Here is a 24,488-nt window from a genome sequence, read left to right as displayed (position 1 = left end):
ATTACAAGTGAATACAGTCAGGAATGAAAATATTTTAGTAAGTGGGGAAAACTTCACCCCAAAATAAATCATTGCTAGTTGTAAATTTCAGCAACGAAAAATACTTTATAGACAACCTACCCTAAATAAGACATAATGATAGATGCTTAGACATAAGATATGGTCCCTGCCCTTAAACAGTTTATCTATAAGAGTAAAAAACCCATACACATGTCTGATTATATTTGGACGCAGGTTATGACAACAGCAGTAAGATAGTAAATTCAGAGACGTGGTTACCACTTCCTGCTGTGGGGATTATAAACTGTAATAAAGTATGTATTAGTCAGCTAGGGCTACTATAACAAAATACCAGAGACTGGGTGGCTTAAACAACAGAATTGTATTTTCTCACAGTCATAGAGATTGGGAAGTTGGAGACCAAGGTGCCAGCAAGGTAAGTCTCACTGCGATGCCTCTTCTCTTGGCTTGTAGTGGCCGCCATCTTGCTGTGTGCTCACATGGCCTATTTGTGTATGCTCTTGGGGGGAAAAGAGCAGGGTCTCTGGTGTCCCTGCTTCTTCGGGCACTAATCCCAGCATGGGGCCCCACCCATGCAGCCGGAAGGTGTGGAGATGTGCCTGTTTTTCATGCCCCATGCTAGGGGTCTGTGATGGAATCCCATCCAGGCAACTGTGAGAACAGTTCTCTGGAGAACTGTTCGTGTGAGTCTTGCAGGTTCTCAAGGTTCAGAGGAGGGCAAGTTAGCAAAAAGAGGGAAAAGGGAAAAAGAGGAAGAGAATAAAATAGGGGAAAGGTTTTAGAGTCCAAGGGAAGGAAACTGGGTTGTTTTCATCCATTCACACCCCCTTGGGATGTTTCCATGGACGTGCTTCATGGCTTCAGTTATTTTCTACCAATGACACTGGGAGAAAAGACTGTGCTCAAGTACACAGGGAAGACTCTACTCTGAACATTTCCTACTAAAGTAGAAAAATAGTTTCGTGTTAAAAAGACCCTGAGGTTTATCAGGTTTTTCTCGCTTTGCGGTTCAAGCTGTCCCTCCTTGTTGAAAATATCTTTGGGTCTCATCTGTAATTATTCTAAAGATCTCCAGACTTACATAGAAGTGCAGGTTACAGATTTTCTTTCCACATCTTTCCTCTTTTACGTGGCTCTGAGTAGACCACTGGGATGAGACAGACTTCCTCTGGTCAGGTAAAGGAAGCAGTGATGTCAGCAGGTGTGGAAGGTTCTTTCCTTTCTGTTTCCCAAGGAAACACGTCTGGTCCCTGACGTGAGTGTGGGATGCAGACAAGTTGTTAAAATGAAACCTTCTGTTTATGACGAATAATAATGGGCTTAATGTTAGAGTCGTGATATAAAGTCTATCTTTCAGATACAGTTACTTAAACTTCAGGAAGAGTTATTTTAAAGGAAAACATTATTAAACAGCAGTACTGGGCTATGAGGATGTGGCAGACTTCCTGACACTGGAACTCAGTGACTGAGTTTGGGGAAAGGGTGCTGGAGACTTTGCTCTGGCCATATAGCTTCTCTCCCACAAGTACGCATGGCTTGACAGCAACCTCACTGTGATGATAGCAACCTCTGCCACTCACTGTGTGCACGGAGCACGATGACGGTCCCTTCCCCTGTGTCCCCAGTCTGTGCCCCAAGCGTCATGTTCTCAATGAGACACGAGGCATACATTTCCTCCCCATTCGTAAGGCGGTGTCCCGACCTGCACTGATATGAGCCAGAAGATTGTCTCAACCCTGCCTGGGCCATATCATGGCCCTTGATGCAAACCATAACATTCGATGTGCACAGAAAACATTTCCTCTGAAGAGTTCAAGGTTCTAAGTTCAGCCCTTGAGTCAGCAACTAGCTAGTGTGACAAAATGTCCACAAACAGAGGAAGAAAACAGGACACATGGAGCTGCATTGAGGACAGAGATGGTGTACGGACAGCAGGATATGACAAGAAGAAAGAATCCCCAGGAAAATTTAGTGGACATCTCTTTTATTTTATTTGAAATTATTTTTTATTGGAGTATAGGTGATTTACAATATTGTGTTAGTTTCAGGTGTACAGCAAACTGAATCAGTTATACACATACATGTGTCCACTCTTCTTCAGATTCTATTCCCACACAGGTCATTACAGAGTACTGAGTAGAGTTCCCTGTGCTATACCTACAGTAGGTCCTTTTAGTTGCCTATTTTATATATAGCAGTGTGTATATGACAATCCCCATCTCCCAATTTATCCCTCCCCTTTCGCCCCTGGTAACCATACGTTTGTTTTCTACATCTGTGACTCAATCTCTGTTTTGTAAATAGGTTCATTTGTACCGTTTCTTTAGATTCCACATATAAGCGATACCATATGGTATTCGTCTTTCTCTGTCTGACTGACTTCACTCAGTACGACAATCTCTAGTGATGGACGTCTCTTAACCGGTGCTACCCTATGAGATGTCGCCTCCACAGTGCTGACGGGCTAATAGTTTTGAGTGTGTGCTCTGGGCCAGACCCTTCACAAGTCTCACTCACTCCTCTGAGCTAAGGGAGAAACAACTATCCCTGATTTATGCACAGAAGGCAGCGCAGCAACACGTAATGAGCAGACGCTCTGTAAATCTCAGGACTGCATTACCTGTTGTGTGGTGCTGGGCAGTTAGTAAAAGGGATCACCAACCACGCCTGCCTTACCGGGAACCTTTGAGGATTAAATGTGATGCTTTATGTGGGGCTAGTACTTAGGAGAAGCTCAGTGGATGCTAATTATTATTATTTGTCCAGAAAAGGACATTGAGGCCTTAGAGAGATATACTACTCTGTCCAATTTCATGTAACTAACAAGCTTCCCCGGCTATGGCTGTAAGCAACTAACCATAACATAATAATGAAGGGCAGGGAATCCTTTTTTTTTGTTTACATCTGTCCACAGAGCACACAGTAAGAACTCCAAGTTGCTTTCTCCACAACACCTCATCTTTCTGTTCCTATTCTCGTGTGAAGAGCACCTGTGCTCGTGTTACGGCTTTTTGAGAAATGCCGTTCAGTCCACTCCTGTGGCCAGGCCAGACCAAAGAATGCTTTTCAGCGGAAGGGCTGCAAAGGTTAGGCTCAAGGTAACGATGCAAAGAAGCCCCTGCGCCTTCTGGGTCCGACCACCATGGAGGGGAGATTGTCAACGGAGTCATAGACCCCTACAGCTGGAGGGGGCTTATAGTTCAGCTAGTCTGGCCACGCCCTTCTCCCCAAAGGTAGCAGGAACGCAAACTTCAGCTTGTACTTGCCATGCACGAGGCCACTTTGTCCTTGGGGGAGAGCCACTCAGCAGGACCAGGGATGAACGGGACACAAGCATGACACACTTTCCTACAGGGAGGGGGCAGTAATGTGATGGAGCTAAGGACATCTTCATCTCAAGAGCAGGCAAACGATTTCTAAGGGCTGGAGCTGCTCTGTGATACCTTCTAGTGACACGTGAAAGCCCTTTAACCGGATTAAAAACAAAACAGAAAGTTGATTTCCAATCCAGATAGCTCAGGGCCCTGAAACTCCTCTGCATTACACGCAGCAATGCGAATAAAAAGTAAAAGAGAAGATTTAAATACCGGTAGGATAAAGCCAGAGGTCTGTCAACGGGGCTCATGATTTCCCATGAGTTGGTCTCCACTGAAACAGCAAGACTTGCATTTTCCTTACCTAGGAGGGGCACCGGAGCTAGGTTTACCTGCATGAAACTAAGGACTCAGGAAAGGAAGCTGATCAAAGTGGTGGCTGTCTTACACTGCCTGATAGCTATGGCTTCAGTACTCAGATGAAGCGGACACACTTCCAACCAGGAGATAGAGTGACTGCCTCACTCAGCGATGCAAGGATCAGCCATGTTCCCAGGCTCACTGTGCACAGAGATTAACAACCACGATGGACCCCTGGACTAAAGACTCCTTCTCTAAATAAACTTGCAAATACAAGTTCACAAACATTCAGAGAATTATGAGACTACGGAAAACAGCCAATGAAACCAAAGGTTGTAAGATAAGTTTAATCCACTTGACAGTAAAAAATAGAAACGTGATGATTTAAAAATAACTATTCTGGATGCCCAAAAGGATAAATGGAAGGTGAATCTTATAAAAAAAATAAATCGAAAAAAAAGCAAGATATGGAATAAAGGTGGACTTATGAAAAGAAAGAGATAATTGGAAATACTGAAGATGAAAATGACATTCTTGAAAATTTAAAAAGAAAAAAAAAACACTAAAGGAATAGGATAAATACTAGACTGGACAAATCCAAACAGAGAATTTGTAAGGAGGAAAGCGGTGTGTACAAATTTACTCAGAGTCAGCACAGAGACAGAAGAAAAATATGAAAAAGGAGTTAAGCAATATGGGGAATAAGCTGAAAAGCTGCTACACATATGGAATTAAAGTTCCAGAAGAATATAAACATTTTAAAAAGTAATAGCTGGGGCTTCCCTGGTGGCGCAGTGGTTGAGAGTCTGCCTGCCGATGCAGGGGACACGAGTTCGAGCCCTGGTCTGGGAAGATCCCACACGCCGCGGAGCAGCTGGGCCCGTGAGCCACAACTACTGAGCCTGCGCGTCCGGAGCCTGTGCTCCGCGACAAGAGAGGCCGCAATAGTGAGAGGCCCGCGCACCGCGATGAAGAGTGGCCCCCACTTGCCGCAACTAGAGAAAGCCCTCGCACAGAAACGAAAACCCAACACAGCCAAAAAAAGTAATAGCTGGTAACTTCACAGAAATTAGGAAACAGTATTCCAATCACAAGTGCAATCGAATATCAAGCAGGATCAATGGAAACCACAAGTCCTTGGCAATCACAGTGAAACTGCACCGTTTCAAGGATGCATATAAACTGACAGAATGAACCAAAGAGAGGCACCGCTGACCTGAAACGAGTTGCAGTGCCAGCAGATTTCTCATTTACAAATTTATAACTTCTAGTTTATAAAAACTGTGCCAGAAGGTAATATAAGGGAAAATATACAACTGTCAAAAATCTCCTCTCGGGAATTGTTAGAAAAAGTAAGCAGAAAAAAAAAAAAAAAAACAAGAAATCATTACCGACACAGAAGAGTTGAACAGCACTCTTGGCATCGTAACCTAACTGACATTTATGGAACCCTCCACCCGACAGCAGCAGAATACACATTCTTCTCAAGGGACAAGCGGAACATTTATCAAGACCGGTGATGTGTGTGTGGGGTCATGATAAAAGTGTTTCCATAAAGTTAAAGGGACTGAAAATGTACACAGTATGTTTATTGATTAAAAAAATTAAAAATCAATAGCAAAAGTGTCATTAGGTCCCATGTGTCGATTTTTGGTTTTCTTTCCATTTCTCTAGGAGGGGGGTCAAAAAGGATCTTGCTGTGATGTATGTCATAGAGTGTTCTGCCTATATTTTCCTCTAAGAGTTTGATAGTGTCTGGCCTTCCACTTAGGTCTCTAATCCATTTCGAGTGTATTTTTGTGGATGGTGTCAGGGAGTGTTCTAATTTCATTCTTGTACATGTATCTGTCCATTTTCCTTCCCAGCACCACTTATGGAAGAGGCTGTCTTTTCTCCATTGTATATTCTTGCCTCCTTTATCAAAGATAAAGTGACCATAGGTGTGTGGGTTTATCTCTGGGCTTTCTATCCTGTTCCATTGATCTCTATGTCTGTTTTTGTGCCAGCACTATACTGTCTTGATGACTGAAGCTTTGTAATACAGTCTGAAGTCAGGGAGCCTGACTCCTCCAGAGGAAACCACAAACAAGATGAAAAGACAACCCTCAGAATGGGAGAAAATATTTGCAAATGAAGCAACTGACCAAGGGTTAATCTCCAAAATATACAAGCAGCTCATGTAGCTCAATATCAAGAAAACAAACAACCCAATCCAAAAATAGGCAGAAGACCTAAATAGACATTGCTCCAAAGAAGATATACAGATTGCCAACAAACACATGAAAGGATGCTCAACATCATTAATCATTAGAGACATGCAAATCAAAAGTACAATGAGGTTAACACCTCACACTGGTCAGAATGGCCATCATCAAAAAATCTACAAGTAATAAATGCTGGAGAGGGTGTGGAGAAAAGGGAACCCTCTTGCACTGTTGGTGGGAATGTAAATTGATACGGCCACTATGGAGGTTCCTTAACAAACTAAAAATAGAACTACCATACGACCCAGCAATCCCACTACTGGGCGTATACCCTGTGAAAACCATAATTCAAAGAGTCATGTACCACAATGTTCACTGCAGCACTATTTACAATAGCCAGGACATGGAAGCAACCTAAGTGCCCATCGACAGATGAATGGATAAAGAAGATGTGGCACATATATACAATGGAATATTACTCAGCCATAGAAAGAAACAAAATTGAGTTATTTGTAGTGAGGTGGATGGCCCTAGAGTCTGTCCTACAGAGTGAAGTAAGTCAGAAAGAGAAAAACAAATACCGTATGCTGACACATATATATGAATCTAAAAAAAGAAAAAAAAAAGGTTCTGAAGAACGTAGGGGCAGGACAGGAATAAAGACGCAGACACAGAGAATGGACCTGAGGACACGTAGAGGGGGAAGGGTAAGCTGGGACAAAGTGAGACAGTGGCATGGACATATATACACTACCAAACGTAAAACAGTTAGCTAGCGGGAAACAGCCACATCACACAGGGAGATCAGCTCGGTGCTTTGTGACCACCTAGAGGGGTGGGATAGGGAGGGTGGGAGGGAGATGCCAGAGGGAGGAGATATGGGGATATATGTATACATATAGCTGATTCATTTTGTTATACAGCAGAAATTAACACACCATTGTAAAGCAATTATACACCAAGAAAGATGTTAAAAAAAAAATCAATAGCAAGAGTGTCTAAGAAATTCCAATATGTTTGGAAATTCAGCTACATGCTCCTAAGAGCCCATGGGACAAAAAAAGCAACGACAACAGCAATTAGAACACACTGAAAACTGAACGAGAAAGAGAACTCGGCACGTCAAACTTTGTGGGATGCAGCTGAAGTATGCTGGTAGGAAAATTTACAGATCTAAACACTCACACAAGAAGAAAGGTTTAAAATCAACAACCCGGGCTTCCCTAGCGGCGCAGTGGTTGAGAATCCGCCTGCCGATGCAGGGGACAAGGGCTCGAGCCCTGGTCCAGGAAGATCCCACATGCCGCAGAGCAACTAAACCCGTGCGCCACAACTACTGAGCCTGTGCTCTAGAGCCCGCGAGCCACAACTATTGAGCCCACGTGCCACAACTACTGAAGCCCGCACGCCTCGAGCCCGTGCTCTGCAAGGACAGGCTACCGCAATGAGAAGCCCGCACGCCGCGAACTCTCCACAACTAGAGAAGGCCCGTGTGCAGCAACGAAGACCCAATGAAGCCAAAAATAAATAAATTTAAAAAATAAATAAATAAAATCAACAAACTGACCTTCTACCTAAGCTAGGAAAAGGATAGCAAATTAAACGCAAATTAAGTTAAAATGAAGAAAAAATCAAAGATAACATTGGAACCACTGAAATAGAAAATAAATAAGAGCAAATACTAACGAAACTAAAATGTGGCACATTGAAAAAGATGAATAGAATGCACAAACCTGACCCAACATGGGGGGTGGCATGGGGAGTAGGGCAGACGTGAAGGAGGGAGAATGGGGTGGACAGAGGGAGCAACCGCCAGTATTAATAAGGGACATCACTGAACTTATTACGTGATGTTAAGGAGATGCTGTGAAAAAATGCAGGGCAATAAATTTAAACACCTCGATAAAATCAACATTAAAAAAATCTGCCAGAAAGAGACGTAACAGAAACAAAATCAGAACAGCCCTGAAATTGAATTTGTAAAGAAAACCTCCCTCCAAACAAAATTTGATACCAAGCAGATCTATTGATGAATTCTAAGAAACGTGAAAGGAAGGAACAATATGAAACTTACAAACTCCTTCAGAAAATGGAAGCACAGAAGACACTAAACATATGATTTAATAAAGCCAGAATAAGCCCAATACCAAAACCAGGTAAGAATAGTGTACGAAAAAAAAAAAAAAAAACAAAACACACAACAGTCCTTAGCAAAATCAAATCCAGCAATAATCAGGAATAGAAGATAATATATTATGGCCAAGTGAGATCTTCCACAAATGCAAGGCTGGATTAGCCTTACAAAAACCAACCAACGTTGGGACTTCCCTGGTGGTCCAATGGTAAAGAATTCACCTTCCAATGCATGGGACGCAGGTTCAACCCGCGGTCAGGGAACTAAGATCCCACATGCCTCGGGGGCAACTAAGCCCTGCGCCACAACTACTGAGCCCGCGCGCCTCAACGAGAGAGCCTGCATGACGCAAACTACAGAGCCCACGCGCCCTGGAGCCTGCGCACCACAACTAGAGAGAGAAAACCTGCACGCCACAGCTAGAGAGAAGCCCGTGCCGCAATGAAAGATCCCACATGCCTCATCGAAGATCCCACATGCTGCAACTAAGACCTGATGCAGCCTAAAAAAAATAAGATAAATATTTTTAAAAACTAACCAACGTAGCCTGTTGTATTAATAATTTAAAAGAGAAAATAAGGTAACTTGAGTAGATGGCTTTGGATAAGTTCGAGACCTAGATGTGATTATGGGAGTCTGATGGTGAAAGACCAAATACTTTCCACTAAAACTGTGCACTAAGGTAAGGATCAAAAAAGAAAGAATATTCACTCTCATTTTTATTTGATATTATATTAGAGATCATAGTGAGTACAGTAATACAATAAATTGTATTATTTAAGGTAAGAATATTAAGAGGGTAGAGGTAAGCTTCTAACACTGCAGAAACACGGTTTTGTATGTAGAAAATGCTAAAGTATATAAAACAGTTATTCATCCTAATTAGTGAATTTAGTGTGGGTACACAATCAAAGGTCGATATACAAAGGTTAGTTCTAGTTTTATACAATAGTAACAAATGGAATTTTAAGTACCAAAATGCCATCCATGATAACATCCTAAAACATAGAATAATAGGGATACACTCAAAAGGGGAGCCAAACCTCTACCCGAAAATAACAAAACGTTGCTGAGAGAGAATTAAAGCGGATTTAGATAAATGAAAAGATAAATCGTGCTCACGGATTAGAAGACTCAACATCGTTAAGATCTCAATTCTCTCCAGATTACCTATAGATGGAATGCAGTTCTAATTATACTTCCAGCAAGCTTCGCTGACAAGCAATTCTCAAAATTTACAAAAAAGTTGCAAAGGACCCAGAGTAGCCAAAATAACTTTGGGAAACAAATCTGGACGACCCACATTACTTGCTTTCGAGAGTTATTCTGAAGCCAGAGTAGTCAAGACTGAGACCAGGTCTGCATGGCGGTAGGAAAAGGACACACAAATGGATCAAGGGAATAAAAGTGGGTGTTCGGAAAGAGATGCACACACACTGTACACATTGTGAAACGAAACCAGGCCAAAGTATCAGTGATTTTTATAGAGGAAGGGAGAGATTTTTCAAAATACAATAATGGGGTCCAAGAGTCAGCTAATCACAGCCTCCTCCTTCCACTGAATACAGCTGACGTCTCTGGACAAAATCCCCCAAACTATGACTTGAGCTAAGAAGTGAAAAACAGGCACGTGAGGGACTGAAAGAAAAGCTTGAATAAGTTCCCACAACAGGACTGAGTTTCCCATGTTTTCCTCCTTGGTTTTCTGCCTTAGACCAGAAGGCTGACGGGTCCGGAACCGAGCAGTGAGCTTGGTAACTGCACGACGGAGCCCGTGCGTCCAGCCGGAGACCCAGAGGAAGGGGCTCCCGTGTGCCGAGAGTGAGGAAGGAGGGGACACACGCCCCTCTGCGCTCTGCATTTCCCCTCTCTCTCCTGCCTGACCCACATGGGACAGCTGCACTGCTGTGGCGGCAGCTCCCGGGGCAGACAGCTCAGATCCCTCCCAAAGGGAGACCCAGCCCATCTCTTTTCTCCAGAGAAAGAAGGAAAAGAAACCCCTGTGGCCTGTGGAGTGTTGACGAACCCCGGTTACCACTTCCTCTCTTTTATCTCTCTGTGCTTCACCCCAAAGGCGGCCCCAAGTCACACAGAACCACACCTAACGGGCCGGGGGGCAGGGAGGCTAAAACTCTGATAAAAACCTGTCTTTGTTTCTGGCCAGAGGAATCAGGTACAGGGGTGTCTGGGAGCCACAGAGCTTGCGGTATGCTTGGCAGACTTAACGAAATGAAAATACAGGATTGCTAGTCAAGTTAAAATTTGAGATAAGCAATACGTCTTTGATATAAGTATGGTGCATGTTCTATACTAAAACATTATTCACTGTGTATCTGAACTGGGCATCCTGTATTTTCCCTGGTGACCCAATATGGGGCTAATTGCACAGAGAGGAGAGCTGGGAAAGACATCTCCTGTTCTGTGTATGAGCCATCTGAAGTCTCGGTCTTATCTTACTCCTGAACCGTGCGTGCACGGAGCAGACCCAACCAGAGCAAAGGCTCTGGGACCTTAACCAGGATATCAATCCCTTCTGGAAACCCAGACGACCCTCTAAGGGACGCATGCCTCAGGCAGACTCAAAGTGCCCGGCACAGGCTCTGAAACTTGATCTGAGTTGGGACTGCCACCCACAGAAAGTGGGAGACGAGGCAGGGTGGGAACTGAACCAATTGTAGGCCAATTAAAAAAATAATAAATTCCCCAAACTGGTTATGAAACAACTGGACATCTACACGGAAAACCAGTAAATCTGAACGCAGCAGACACCAAAACCTAAACTCTGATGTTATAAAATACTTCTGGAATAAAACAAAAGCATGTTGTGTGATACTAGGTGGCCAAAGACTTCTCAGACAGGACACAGAATGCATTCATCATAAAGGAAGAGGTAATAAATTAGGCTTTTCAAAATTAAAAAAACAAACTTCTATTCATCAGAAGATACCTTTAAGAAAAGGAAACATGAAGACACCAAAGAGAAAATAATCGCAATACAGACACGTGGTCAATCCTTGCCTTACAACACTATCTAAAAATATCCATTTACCTTAAGAAAAAGGAAAGGAATGAAGGGCTTGGTCAGACACTCCACAGAGAAAGATCCCGACATGGCCAAGAGTAGGTACTTACCACCCTTATTCACCAGGGAAGGGCAAGTTTAAACCCCAGAGAGAGACCACTCAACGCTCCCCGGAATGGCTGGAATGCCCCAACGCGGCCGAGACTGTGGAGCGACCGGAACTCTCACACTGTTGACGGGGTGTGTAGGGTGTGCTGTACTCGCAAAAACAGTTTCTCATAGTTAGACATACACCATGATCCGGCAATTCCACTCCCGAGTACTCACCCGAGAGAAATAAAAATGTATGTCCACACAAGGACTTGCTCCAGCGCTGGAGAGCATCTAAGGTCCATCCACAGGAGGAGAGACCAACAAACTGTCTATTTAGGCAAGCAACGCCCTCAGCAGTACAAGGAATGAGCTGTTTATACACACCCTACCATGCACGCGTCTCGAGAACACTACCCTCCAGTGAAAGAAGCCGAACGCCAATGAGAACACTGTGAAATTACATTTACAGGACGTTTTAGAACAGGTGAAGCTCATCCACAGTGAAAGAACTGAGAACGGTAGGCTCGGGGGGAGGGTTGGGTGGACTGGGAAGAGACCACCTGGGCAGGTGCACGAGGGGGCTTTCTGGGGTGGTGGAATGTTGTGTGTCTCGACAGGGGTGTGTCTTGCACAGGCGCGCTTTACACTATTCCTCAGACCAGCACTATGTAAATCATTTTTTAAAACCTCATAAAGATATTGAAAATTTGACATTATTTCCTTTTATTTTGCACAGGGAAAGACACCACAAATGAGGTAAAAATCAAGACACAGACAAGAACACAGCTTATGCAACTTCAATTTACTGACACGGATTGTATCTGGGTATGTATTTTTTAAAGCAACAAATGCGTAATTTAAAAAATCCTCAAGACATTTAAAAGTGGGTAAATTATATGGAATGCAGTTTTTGAAGAGCAAACCCAAATGGACAATGTCCGAAAGAGCTTGACCTCACTGTGAGTCAGAGAACTACAAAATCTCACGAAGGCATGCACGTCCATCCCACATGAGTGGAATATTACTGTGTGTTCAGGGGAACATCAGTGTTGATGTAATTCCTTTGGTGGGCAATTGGCAACACTGAGCCAAGTCAGTCATGCGCTGGATCCTACCACCTGGACCGCCTGGGAAATCCACCTCCACGTGTATACACTGGAGCACAAGCTCCCAACCCTGTCTGCAGGCCAGAATCACTGCTCTACGATGTGCTAATACCAAACATGCTTCGGCCCCATTCCTTGCCCATCAAATACAAGCGTTTCTCTGGAGAAGAGTTTATCTCAGTCCCAGGTGCCTGTTAGACGCTCCCAAAGAGTTCTTCCCAAAGAGCAAAACCTGGCATCCTTCACCCACTGAATCTGATTATGTTGGCCAGGAGAGGTCTGGTCAAGGAACCTCGGCCACCCAGTGTGTTCTCCTGGGGAACTCTTGAAAATCTTGACACCCAGATTGCAATCCAAAAATCTCGGATTTGGACTCCATACACTGTACAAGCAAACTACGGCATCGTGTGTAATAGGGGAACAAACTGCGAGCGACTTAGATGTTCGCTGATAGGATAATGCCTAAGTATATTATAGTATACATATAATAAAATCTATCCTGCACTGAAAATTAATGAATTTATACCCTCATCTAACAGCATGACTGAAACTCACACAATTTTGTGAAAAAAGCAAGTACAAAAGAATAGAGACACTAGGATGCCATTTCCATAACTTAAGCACATTGAACCGTACTAGGTATTGTTTACAGATGCACACGTACGATCAAAGTATAATAGCTCACACGACGATCATAAAAACCAAGTAAGGGTTCATAGTTACGTGTGGGAAGGGAAGGAGAGAAAGGGGATAGGAAGCAATGGATGTGGTCAATGATTCTGACTGTATAATACTTTAAAAATGTCTACAGCCAACGAGGCAGAATACTAAAACTAAGTGTAAAACCGTTCATTGTAACATTCTTTATCCTCTTCTGTGTGTTAAAAACAGTTTATTATCAGAAAGCATTTATAATAAACACTACTAAAAACGTAACCAACCAGAAAGCAGCAGAAATAACGTAGGTACCCGCGTGTTAACACCAAAGTTGTGTAGCTCTTCCTTCCTAAACTGTCTTCCCTTTTCCACTTTTCCTACTTGTTATTAACACAGTAAGCTTAACAAAGGTGAAAACACACACACTTTTAAACCCTACTGTTTACAATATGGTTTATTCATCCGTAGAGAAAAATGCATAGACTAGGATCTAATTTCACTGCAGAACGGAACACTTCAAGCTCAGGGTTGGAATCTGGTCAATTCGTGATTGCTTCCAGACCCTAACACCCAAGCATGATGAAGTGTGAACTCAGGATACCTTTTAGTCTAATAAGTGCCACAATCCTGGCTATTTCCAAGGAAAAGTCTCTCAAAGCAGACTCAGCTTACTAATAGCTTTAGAAAGGATCAGTCTTTGCCATAAAAAGCAACTTTGCTCTTGGACTCCACTGCACTGTTTAAATAATTTACAAAAACCTTGCCTTGCTTTCTTTCCTCTGTTGGAAATGTCACTTCGTAGCTGTCAGACTCCTTCTTACATCAGAACCAAGCAATCCAGGGAGGTGGGGAACGAGGTCGGGCACTGAACATGTTTCAAAACGGTTTTGCTACTTTTCAAAGCTGAAACCATAGCAGTTACTTTATACTGGGGACATCACGCACATGTGCGTCACCCATGTCCCTCTGGAGTCCAAGTTCGTCCACAGTCACCACGGTGGAACGACCGAGTTGAAATGAACTGCCCAGGGCATGAGGCACCATCAGTTTCTTTCTGCAGGGACGGGGGTGCAGCCTCCAGGTCCACGCGTTTTCTCCACGCACATCCCAGTTCCTACGGAGCATGACTCAGGGATTCAAATACTCCTGGTGCAGCAGGGACTCCTCGGAGGGGAAAGAAACTTACATCTAAATGCATCCTATACGCTACACGCATGACACTAATTATTTTATTAAATCCCCAACTGGTCCGAAATCGCATCCTTACACCTGTCTTACCCAAGAGGAACATGAGATTAGGGGTGCAAATGTTCTAGCCCTCGCAGCACAGCTTGTGTGTGGTGGTGAGCTCTATGCTCACAGAGCCTGCGCTCCTCCAGTTCATGCTTCAGCCCCGGTGCTGCTTATCCAGGGTCTGTGTCTCTGCCCCCCCCACCACCCGCCGCTCCTTACCCGCCATAGTCTGCGCTTTCACTCGGCCACCTGCTCCCTGCACTGCCCGTTTCACACCTGCCCACGTGATCCCGCTGCCTCTACCTTGGGAGCACGCTGGAAGCTCCCTTGACCCTGCTCAGTTTCCTCTCCTGTGTCCTATGCTTTTGTACCAATCCTGCATTGGTGGGAGGATTCCTGGATATTCAGAAAAGTTGGGGCGGTTCTAGTCATAGCGTGAGTTCTCCTGTATCCCTGAGCCAGTTTCCCTCACGTTACCTCACGTGACCACGGGGCGTCCGTCACAGCTAAGAACTTAGCTACTATTAGTTACACTCCAGACCGTATTTAGATTTCCTAGTTGCTCCACTAATGTCCTCTTCTCGTTCCAGGTTCCATTCCGTCACCGTGTCTCATCAGCCTCCTCTGATGTGTGGCAGGTTTCTGCCTTTCCTTGTTTTTCATGACCTTGACAACACTGAAGAGTACTGCTCAGGTACCTGTGGAACGTCCCTCCGTCTGGGTTTGCCAGACGCTTCTGTCAGCATGACCGTGGGGTTAGGGGTTCGGGGGACGAATGCACAGAGGGGAAGCGCCCTTCTCACCACGGCACATGGGGCGCATGATAAGGGTACGGTGCGAAGACCCTTGAAGCCATCGTGTACTAACGGGGAACGCCTGGTTCTCAAAGAGTCTGTGAAGCTTCTAGAAACTCTCGTTTTCTTAATGCCTCTGCTCACAACATCTTGTCGAGCACAGCAGTCTCGGCTGCATCTGGATCACGGGATGTCACACGTTTCCAACAAGACCGGTGAGAACTGAGCTACTGGGCAAACAAATGAAGGAACAGACCAGCAGGTGGGCGATGATTACTTTGGAAAATGCCTCCTTGCTCCGTTGGCTGTAAGACCACTGCTGCCACCGTGATTCTGTTCCTCTAGCATCTGTTATAAACAGCTGCACCCTTCGGCAAACAGTGCCACCTCCCATGCATGATAAATACATCTTCCCGGGCACTTGTGGCTCTGTGTGTGGCCCAACTCAGCCTGGGATGTGGGCCTGCAAAAATAGAATAATTCTTCCACTTTGAGAGGGAATGAGTCCTTGTGAAACTTTAGCTTGGTTGAAAGGACACACACAAGGCACACATTTCCTGTCTACAAAATTCATCCAACAGATACCACGGGGGTGGCGTTCTGAAGTGTATTAATGCTGGTGGATGGAGTTTGAGATTTTTACAAAGTAGAAATAGATACAAATATCTCCTTCCTTTCTTTTTATCCACTCGAGTCTTCTCTTGCTCACGAACTAAACTCGAACTCCACATCAGTGGTTCTCAACCCTCCTGACTGCCCCCCAGCTCCCCAGGGCCCTGGCCGGCGGGATGTCTGCAGATGTTTCTGGAGACAGTTTTGATCGTCACAGGCGAGGGGCGGGGAGCGGTGTCTGGTGGGTGGAGCCCAGGGGTGCCGCTAACCATCCCGCAGGGCACAGGGCACCCCACGATGAAGAACCATCTGGCCCCAAAGGTCAGTAGTGCCAAGGCTGGGAACACCGGGAGTGGGTGTGCTGATTCTCCACGTTCTCACGTCTCCATCCCAGCGCCGCTGGGGCGCAACCCCTCCCTCTCTTCTCCCCTGTCCTTAGCGTCGCGGTTTGACCACTGGCTCCCTCGGCTGCGACCTGCCTCAGCCGCACTGGGGCTTGTGACCCCGCGGAGACCTCACCGTTCCTGTGGACCCTGCTCCTGGGTCTCCCCGAGACCCTGGCTGCCTTTACGCGCTCTGCTGGTCCAGCTCCAGTCCTCTCTGCCCGAGCACAGGGCTAGAAGGGCCCCAGCGGAGAGTGCGAGCCTCAGCGACACACTTCATAGGTTACAGTGCTGTGCGTTCTCGCACGAGACGCCCCCTGAAATTACTCTTGAAGTCATTAGACTCGTTTCGGCTTGGGCACCCTGTCCCTCCCATAAGTCAGTATGTTCCAACCCGACTCCCCCCCGCCCCACTCTCCTGTCACACGACTTCACTTCTGTAAACGACACTGATCTCCCAGGCATCCAGGCTCAGACCTTCACTCCTCTACTGGTTCCGTGCTCAGTCATTCCCTACGACATCAGTCATCCTCGCCCGGATACAAAACTCACGACTTCCTTCTCGGAAATGCCTTCCCCAGGCATCTCTTTCTTGCCACCTCATCGGAGAAGGTCACGTTTCTCGCTCACAATGTCTCTGTCTTTAGTTCATCAACCTCCTAACTGGGCTGTCATTCCTAATCACCTCATCTCCAGTGGTGGATAATTTTCCTTGCTGTCACTGGTTCGTGTCCCAGCCTCCACCTGTCCCTCCCTCATCTCACTCCCTTCTGTGTCACCCACTGGTCCCGCCAATTTGAAAAAGAAAACAAAAACTTTTCACTTGGGAGCATTTTTAGATTCACAGAAAAGCTGCAAAGAGAGTACAAACAGCTACCGTTCACCAGTCATCCAGTTTCCCCTCCAGTTAAAGTTTTCCATCCTGAGAGCGTACACACGAAGGAACGCTAAGGAACCCACATCGGTGCACTGCTATTAACTAAACTAGATTTTCTTTGACTTTTAGGAATTCTCCCACTGAAGTTCCTTTTCTGTTCCAGGATGCAGTCCTGGACACACCACTGCCTTTGGTGATGTCACCTTAGTCCTCTCTGGATGGGAACTTCCCTCAGACTTCCCCTGTTTTGGACGACCTTGACAGATGTGAGAAGCACGGGTCAGATATTTAGCACAACCCATTCAATCTGGGTTTTACTGGATGTTGCTGTTACGATGAGACTGGGGTTATGGGTTTCGGAAAAGAAGACCACAGAGGTGCGGCACCCTTGTCATGACACCAAATCAGGGTGCCCACAGCATCTCTGGGCGAGAGAGTGTTTGCCCATCTTTCCACTAGAGTTACCATCTTCCCCTTTCCACATGCTCTTTCGGAAGCAATTCATTAAGTCCAGCCACACTCGAAGACTTAGTGATGAGAGCTGTCCACTCTATGCTTGCAAACTTATTTCTAATTTTTTTTATCCCACCCAGAACACATTTATCGTTTCTCCAACTCAAATTCTCCACAAAGGCCTGAAAGCTACTTTGTACCTGGGGCATCTTTGATTTCCCCTGTGATGGAATTCTCTTATCAAGCGCCCACATGACGGTTCATTTCATGTGTCACCTTCCTTGACCAGCCAAGGGGTACCTCAGCTACACATTATCTGGGTGTGCCTGTGACGGTGTTTCTGGATGAGATGGGCATTTGAACGGGGGGATTCAGTAAAGCAGACAGCTCTCCCCCTTGTGGGTGGCATCACCTGATAGGCTGAGGGCCTGAAAAGAACAAAAGGCAGAGGAAGGAGGAATTCACCACTGCCCCCGCCCCCCCCCTTTTTTTTTTGTCTCACTGCATGAATTGGGACATCTTTTCTCATCTTCTCCTGCCTGGGATTTACACCATCAGCGGCCCCGGTCCTCAGGCCCTTGGACTCAGACTGAAATATACTATGTGCTTTCCTGGGTCTCCAGTTCACAGAGGGAAGATGGTGGGACTTCTCAGCCTCCATCATCACATGAGCTAATCCCTCATAATAAGTGTCAACACACACACATATATATATACGGCTTCTACTGGTTCTGTTGCTCTGGAGAATCCTAATACAACACAGAAACTAAGTGCAGACCCGCACTCAGCATATTTTGGGGATGTTTCCTCTCCTCCATCCCACACACATCTCTGCTGTGTTCTGCTGCCTTCCATTTCACTTCAGAGTTTTGTATGTCTCTGATTATCCCCCGCCTCTGCTCCAGGATTTCCTGCTTTCCTGCAACAGAAGTCCTGTCTCATGCAAAACCCTGTCCATCAGAAACATTCAGAAGATACTTGCCAAGGGAAATGAATGAGCCATTCAGCGACGGCGTGTGTTTATATCCTCGCTCACAAGATCGTATTTCTTGCACCAAAGCAACACTAAAGCGGGTTTAATTAAGACAATGTTGAAATATCTTTTATTGCAAAGCATGGAAGCGTGCAAGGGCTCCCAAATGCAGCCCAGTGTTAAACATGAGGCAGAGGCACAACATATTTTTTAAAATATATATTTTGCTTTTCAAAAACTTAATTCCAGGAAAATGAAAGCCTAGGTAAGCGGAGCAGAACAGAGCAATTCGTAGACACCAGTAGGGGTTTAGTGAACCCCAGGGGCAGAATGGCATGAACTCAGAGATGCACCCTGCAGAACCAGGCTCAGCTTTGAACCTTCCAGAAAGGCGTTCCTTGGTACCCTACTTGGAAACCAATGTCTCCTTCCTTTGAAATCTGAAAAAAATCTTTCCTCACACTCCCTTTCACCTGGTCTTTATTCACTTATGCTGTTACTTGGCATTGCATATAGCAGAATGATTATTCTTGCCTGTTGTTTCTATAAATGGCTCTCCTTGTGGTAAACCCCCGTCTCCATGTGCTTCCTTTGCCTGGGCACGAATGATACCCACAGAAGATGACTCTATGTCGATAGATTCTGTGAGTTCTGACAGTCACATGTCTTCACTTTGCTTCCCTCAGCATGAGACAATGATCTTGAATTTTTAGGAGGAAAGACGAGCAGCTGCTCCTGTTCTATGACAAGAGACCTGAGAAACTCCCATGGGCCTTTTGTTCAAGCGAAGTGAGCTACTTTTTCAAAGTAAAACGCATACAGCAGGGGTCCCCAGCCTCCTGCTGCCTTGGGACTTGTTCAGTAGAAACCTGCATGCCAGGACACTCCCCTTCCCTAGCTTTCCACCAGTGCATTTATTCCAATAGCTCTGTTCATCTTGAAAACTACGAAAAATACTTCCAATTCTGCTTCTCATAAGCAAACACAGAAAATATACCAACACTATTTTGATCACGTTCAAATTATGGGGGGTTTTTTTGAGATGTCTGTCACATTCTTTTTAAAAAAAATTTGTATTGGAGTAGAGTTGATTTACAATGTTGTGTTAGTTTCAGGTGTACAACAAAGTGATTCAGTTAGATGTATACATGTATCTATTCTTTTTTAGATTCTTTTCCCATACAGGCCATTACAGAGTACTGAGTAGAGTTCCCTGTGCTCTACAGCAGGTCCTTATTAGTGATGTGTTTTACATATAGTAGCGTGTATCTGTCAATGCCAACCTGCTCAGCCATAAAAGAGAAGGAAATAATGCCATTTGCAGCAACAAGGATGGACCTAGAGACTGTCATACTGAGTGAAGTCAGTCAGACAGAGAAAGAAATATCATATGATATTGCTTACATGTGGAATCTAAAAAAAAAAGGGTACAGATGAACTTATCTACAAAACAGAAATAGAGTTACAGATGCAGAAAACAGACTTATGGTCACCAAGGGATGACAGGGAGGGGAAGGGATACATTAGAAGATTGGGATCGAGAGATACACACGACTGTATATAAAACAAATTATATATAGTAAAACAAATTATGTTTTCTTCCCAGCCTGAACTAGATACTGGGCTCTCCGGAGGTATCAGCCTAGTGTATTTTTACTCCAGACAAGATCATTCATGCTTAAGGATTAAATAACTGACTTCATTATTTAAAAGACCACACCTGTTAAATGCTGAGTCTATGTGGAGTGACTGTTCCACTTTTTACCTCATGCTTTTCCGGGCTTCATCTACGATGCACTGTTAACACGTGTGTGTCGACTAAATAGTTCTGGAAAATGCAGACATGTCTCGAATAAGACCGCAGCCCTTGCCTAAGTAACACTGTTTGCTTTGGGAGGACGATTCTGTCCTGCTCAGACCATACAATGAGGCCGTGTCTTAGGAGCCGTCCCTCAGCCTCCTGTCAGATGCAGGAGACCTGCACTCGTCACTGTGCTCTCACGACTCTGAGCTGACCCAGTGTGATGGTACACGTATGAACGCCTCGTCACAACCCATCCATCACCAGGAACAGCTCAGGGCAGAGGGCTCTGATTTTAATTATTGTTGAAACTGCGCGTTTCTCACGTTCAGCTATCTATGAACAGTAAAGTGAAGAAATGAGACAAAAATTCAGATCGTTTAAAAAATCCCTCATCTTTATCAGTTATTTGAGTATGTAAGGGAAGGAGCTGGAGACTAAAACACAGGCCTTAATCTTTTGAATGGGCAGAGATAAGGGGTCACTTCCAGGGTTAAAATACAATTAATTTCTTTGCGATTAAGATGTTAATATTTAATCTAAATATCTTAAATACAATGAAACAAAGACAGGACAAAAGACAGAAGAAACACTGTATATAACCTGAATACGAATCATAGGACAGAAACGTATTAATGAATGAATGAAAATTTACATACACAAGACATTCTTGAGGTCACTGAAATGGTCAAAATCAAATACTGAATTTTCAGAAATGGATTCATTTCAGAGATACGTGTATTATTAGTAGTACATGACTAATTCTCTAAACCACTGGAGGAACTTTCCAATGCTTTTTACTTTAAAAGTAGAATCCAATATTTGAGGAACACACAGAGTCTGAATCTCTTTAGGAATGAGTAGCCCCCATTTTTCCTTTCGTCCTCTGAAAATATTCTGCCCGCCACATTCATGTGCACGTTTCACGTGCTTTCGGTAAAGCACCGAGGCAGAGAAGCAGACTTCTTGAGCGCTGGCCGGTGGGGAGCTGCTTCTTAGCTGCTTCTGGACCACATGCTTCAGCTCCCCAACAGGTATCTGCTTAACAAAAGAGCGAAGGTTTTTTTCCTATCCGCGCCAACATTAAATGATTTGAAAGCTAAGAAAGACATGAAGACATCAGCCTGTTAATCCTCCCATATTGGACACGTTCTTGGAATTTTTCAACAGCGATATTTCTCCGCCACACTGAAAGGAAAAGGATTGGTGGCAAATCACCATTTTTCAAAGGGAAGAGGCTGTGTTTATGTACGCTCTCCCCCACGAGGAGACCTGAGATGCAGCCGCGTTCAGGACAGCGAGAGATGCTATTTCAATTCCCTAATGACTTGCTGTGTCCGTGAATTCCACTCCTTATTAAATCTCTAGGTTTACATTCTTATATTGGACCTAGAAAGGGTAGGGCTGATAACTGGACTGGTGCTCTGTGGGGAGCTGGACTCCCTTGCAAGGCTGCACAAACAACACTGCCGGACACGAATGCTCACCGTGGACTAGTGAGTGACCTTAAAATTCCACAGCCGGTAATGAGTATGAATTTTGCTGAGGCATCGATTCAAAATTGGGGCAAATCTGGCCTGCAGCTTCCTGGTGATGCTGGCAAAAGTCCAGGTTTCCTTCCTCAGGTTGGTATGGCCTTTGTTGGTTTGTTTTGGTTCTCTACTCATCATTGTAAAAGCTGGTTTTCTGGAGCATCTTTATGTAAGCTGTCTTTACCGTCAGGATTCTGACACAGACACTGGCAGTATCTTCGCCAAATCTGTGGGTTAAAGTAGGCCTTCTAGTGGTGTTCGTTAATTTGGAAATTTGCAAAGATCTCAGAATATATCCTTCGCAGAAACCAAGGCTCTTATTATAATAACATGTATTCGCACGGCTCTGTTCGTTTACAAAGCACTGCCACTTAAATGATCTTTCCAAGCCATCATGAATAATATGCCTTGTTCTATGTTTACAGGACTTTATTTCTCACCAAGTCGGATACAGTGAAATTTCTAGATTAACCATTAATTTGTGTGTGTGTGTGTATTCATGCAAACCTGTAGTTCTTAAAAGAATGACATTTGAAGTAGGAAATCTGCATTTCTGAAGTACAATTGAGGAATAACAATGACGTGATCACGTTAAATCTTGAAGCAGCAGCAGAGTCCACAAGTCAGTTGAGGAAGACGGCAATTAGTGAAAATCAGGAGTGATGTCTAAATGATTTCAGGTTAATTAAAACAGGGTTTGACCTAACCGCCCTAGGGACCTCCAGTTGCTGGTATGACCTGGGTCAGAAATTCCCCTTGGTAGCCTGGCTTGTCAATAAATAAGCCACAGTGCTGCCATCTGTATTTTCAAAACTAAAGCATGAGGCAGGCCTTCTGTGCTTTAAAATCAAAGCCACATTAACGAGTCCACAATCAAACGGAAGTCTATACTCACATCATCCGTGGCAAATTGCATCATGGAGGTCCAATCAGATAAGCATTGAACGATACCTCCATTTCCACAGTGCTGTCTTTCAGGCCATGTCTTTATACGTTAGAAGCTGATTTCTTTGAAACACAGAGAGGAACTAAAGAAAAATCTATACAGTCCATTAATAAAGGAAATTAAATGATCTGTCCCCTGAAGAAGGATTCAATATATATTTTCTGGGTGACTCTTTGGAACCAGTGTGCATGTTGATGAGTGCACATGCATGTTTATTATTAATATGCATTCGCTACATATTAATAGAAACATTAAACGGTATAATATAGGGCTTCAACTCTGAAGAGGGGACAGTTTTGAGGTTTTTTCAATGTGCAGAATGTAAACCCCATACACAAAGCGAGGTAAGAAAAGTGAAATCCAGTTTAAAAAAAAAAAGAAGAAACTGGTTATTAATATTTTTTAAACGAAATTTCTCTATCTCATACTCCTCCAAAAAAAAGTCTGAGGATGCGCTCGTGGCTTGATGCAAGGGGCAAATTGGTACAGCTGTCTCAGATGTGATGAGCAAGGGGACAGCCGCAGAACAAGATGTGGTTTGCTTTGATGGAGAGCCAAACAGGACCACTGCTTGCATGAAAAACTGGAACGCAGCTTATATTTTCAGTTGCTTGTGGATAGAAAACATCATGTAATTGGTAGGTGCACAGCAGACATGAGTGTACGCAGGAATGAATATTCTGAATACAGTAAGTCCCCTACATATGAACGAGTTCACTTCCAAGAGCGTGTTCATACGTCTAATTTAATTTGTTCATAAGTCCAACAAAGTTAGCCCAGGTACCCAGCTAACACAATAGGCTATATACTACTGTACTGTAATAGGTTTATAATACTTTTCACACATAATAATACATAAAAAAACACAAAAAATAAAGAAAACATTTTTAATCTCACAGTACAGTACCTTGAAAGTACAAGTCCAGTACAATAGCTGGCACACAGGGACTGGCATCGAGGGAACAGGCAAGAAGAGTTACTGACTGGAGGACAGAGAGGAGGTGGGAGATGGTAGAGCTAAAGGATCAACAGCAGTAGGAGATGGAGGGGGACTTCCCTGGTGGTGCAGGGGTAAAGAATCCATCTGCTGATGCAGCGCACACGGATTCGAGCCCTGGTCCGGGAAGATACCACATACCGTGGAGCAGCTAAGCCCGTGCGTCACAACTACTGAGTCCATGAGCCACAGCTACCGAGCCCGCACGTCTACAGCCCATGCTCTAGACGCACCGCAACCAAGAGTAGCCCCCGCTCGCCACAACTAGAGAAAGCCCACGTGCAGCAATGAAGACCCAACACAGCCAAAAATAAACAAAATTAAATCTTTAAAAAAAAAGGACACAGAGGGCAAGCTGCAATTTCACTCATGCCTGATGTTGATGGAACGCACATTCGCATCTTTGAAAGTTTGAAACTTGAAGAAGGTTCATATGTAGGGCACTTACTGTAATACCACGAATTCATTGCTTATCCACACTGTTGACAACAGGGACAGCACTGACCCTTGGGGGGGTTTCCCGGATGCCTCCTGGTTTTAGCCCTGAGCATCCACTTCCGTCGTCCATCTTAACCCAAGCCCCGGGCAGGACAAGAGAGAAGAGCCACCCTCCTCAGGCTACCTTGTAACCCCTGAGCCGCCTCCCATGCCCCCACCTGGGTACCTCTGGGACACCAAGGCCACTGGCTGAGCAGCTGTTAACTATACCACCTATCTGTGATCTGCAGGACCCCTGATGCTGAGACCTTTCACTTCCGGCAAGTGGAGTTTTAAGTGATCAGACTGCGGCTACTGATTGGAGAAAAATCTTTTTTTTTATACATATGAGAAAATATGGTAAATCATAAGTAAAGATTAATAAAATCATGAAGAAAAATTCATTATTATTAAGAGTTGGGGCTTCCCTGGTGGTGCAGCGGTTGAGGGTCCGCCTGCCAATGCCGGGGACACGGGTTCGTGTCCCGGTCCGGGAGGA

Source organism: Leucopleurus acutus, assembly GCF_964270905.1.
Source record: "Leucopleurus acutus genome assembly, chromosome: Y".
NCBI lineage: Eukaryota > Metazoa > Chordata > Mammalia > Artiodactyla > Delphinidae > Leucopleurus > Leucopleurus acutus.
Note: the sequence above shows the minus strand (reverse complement) of the source record.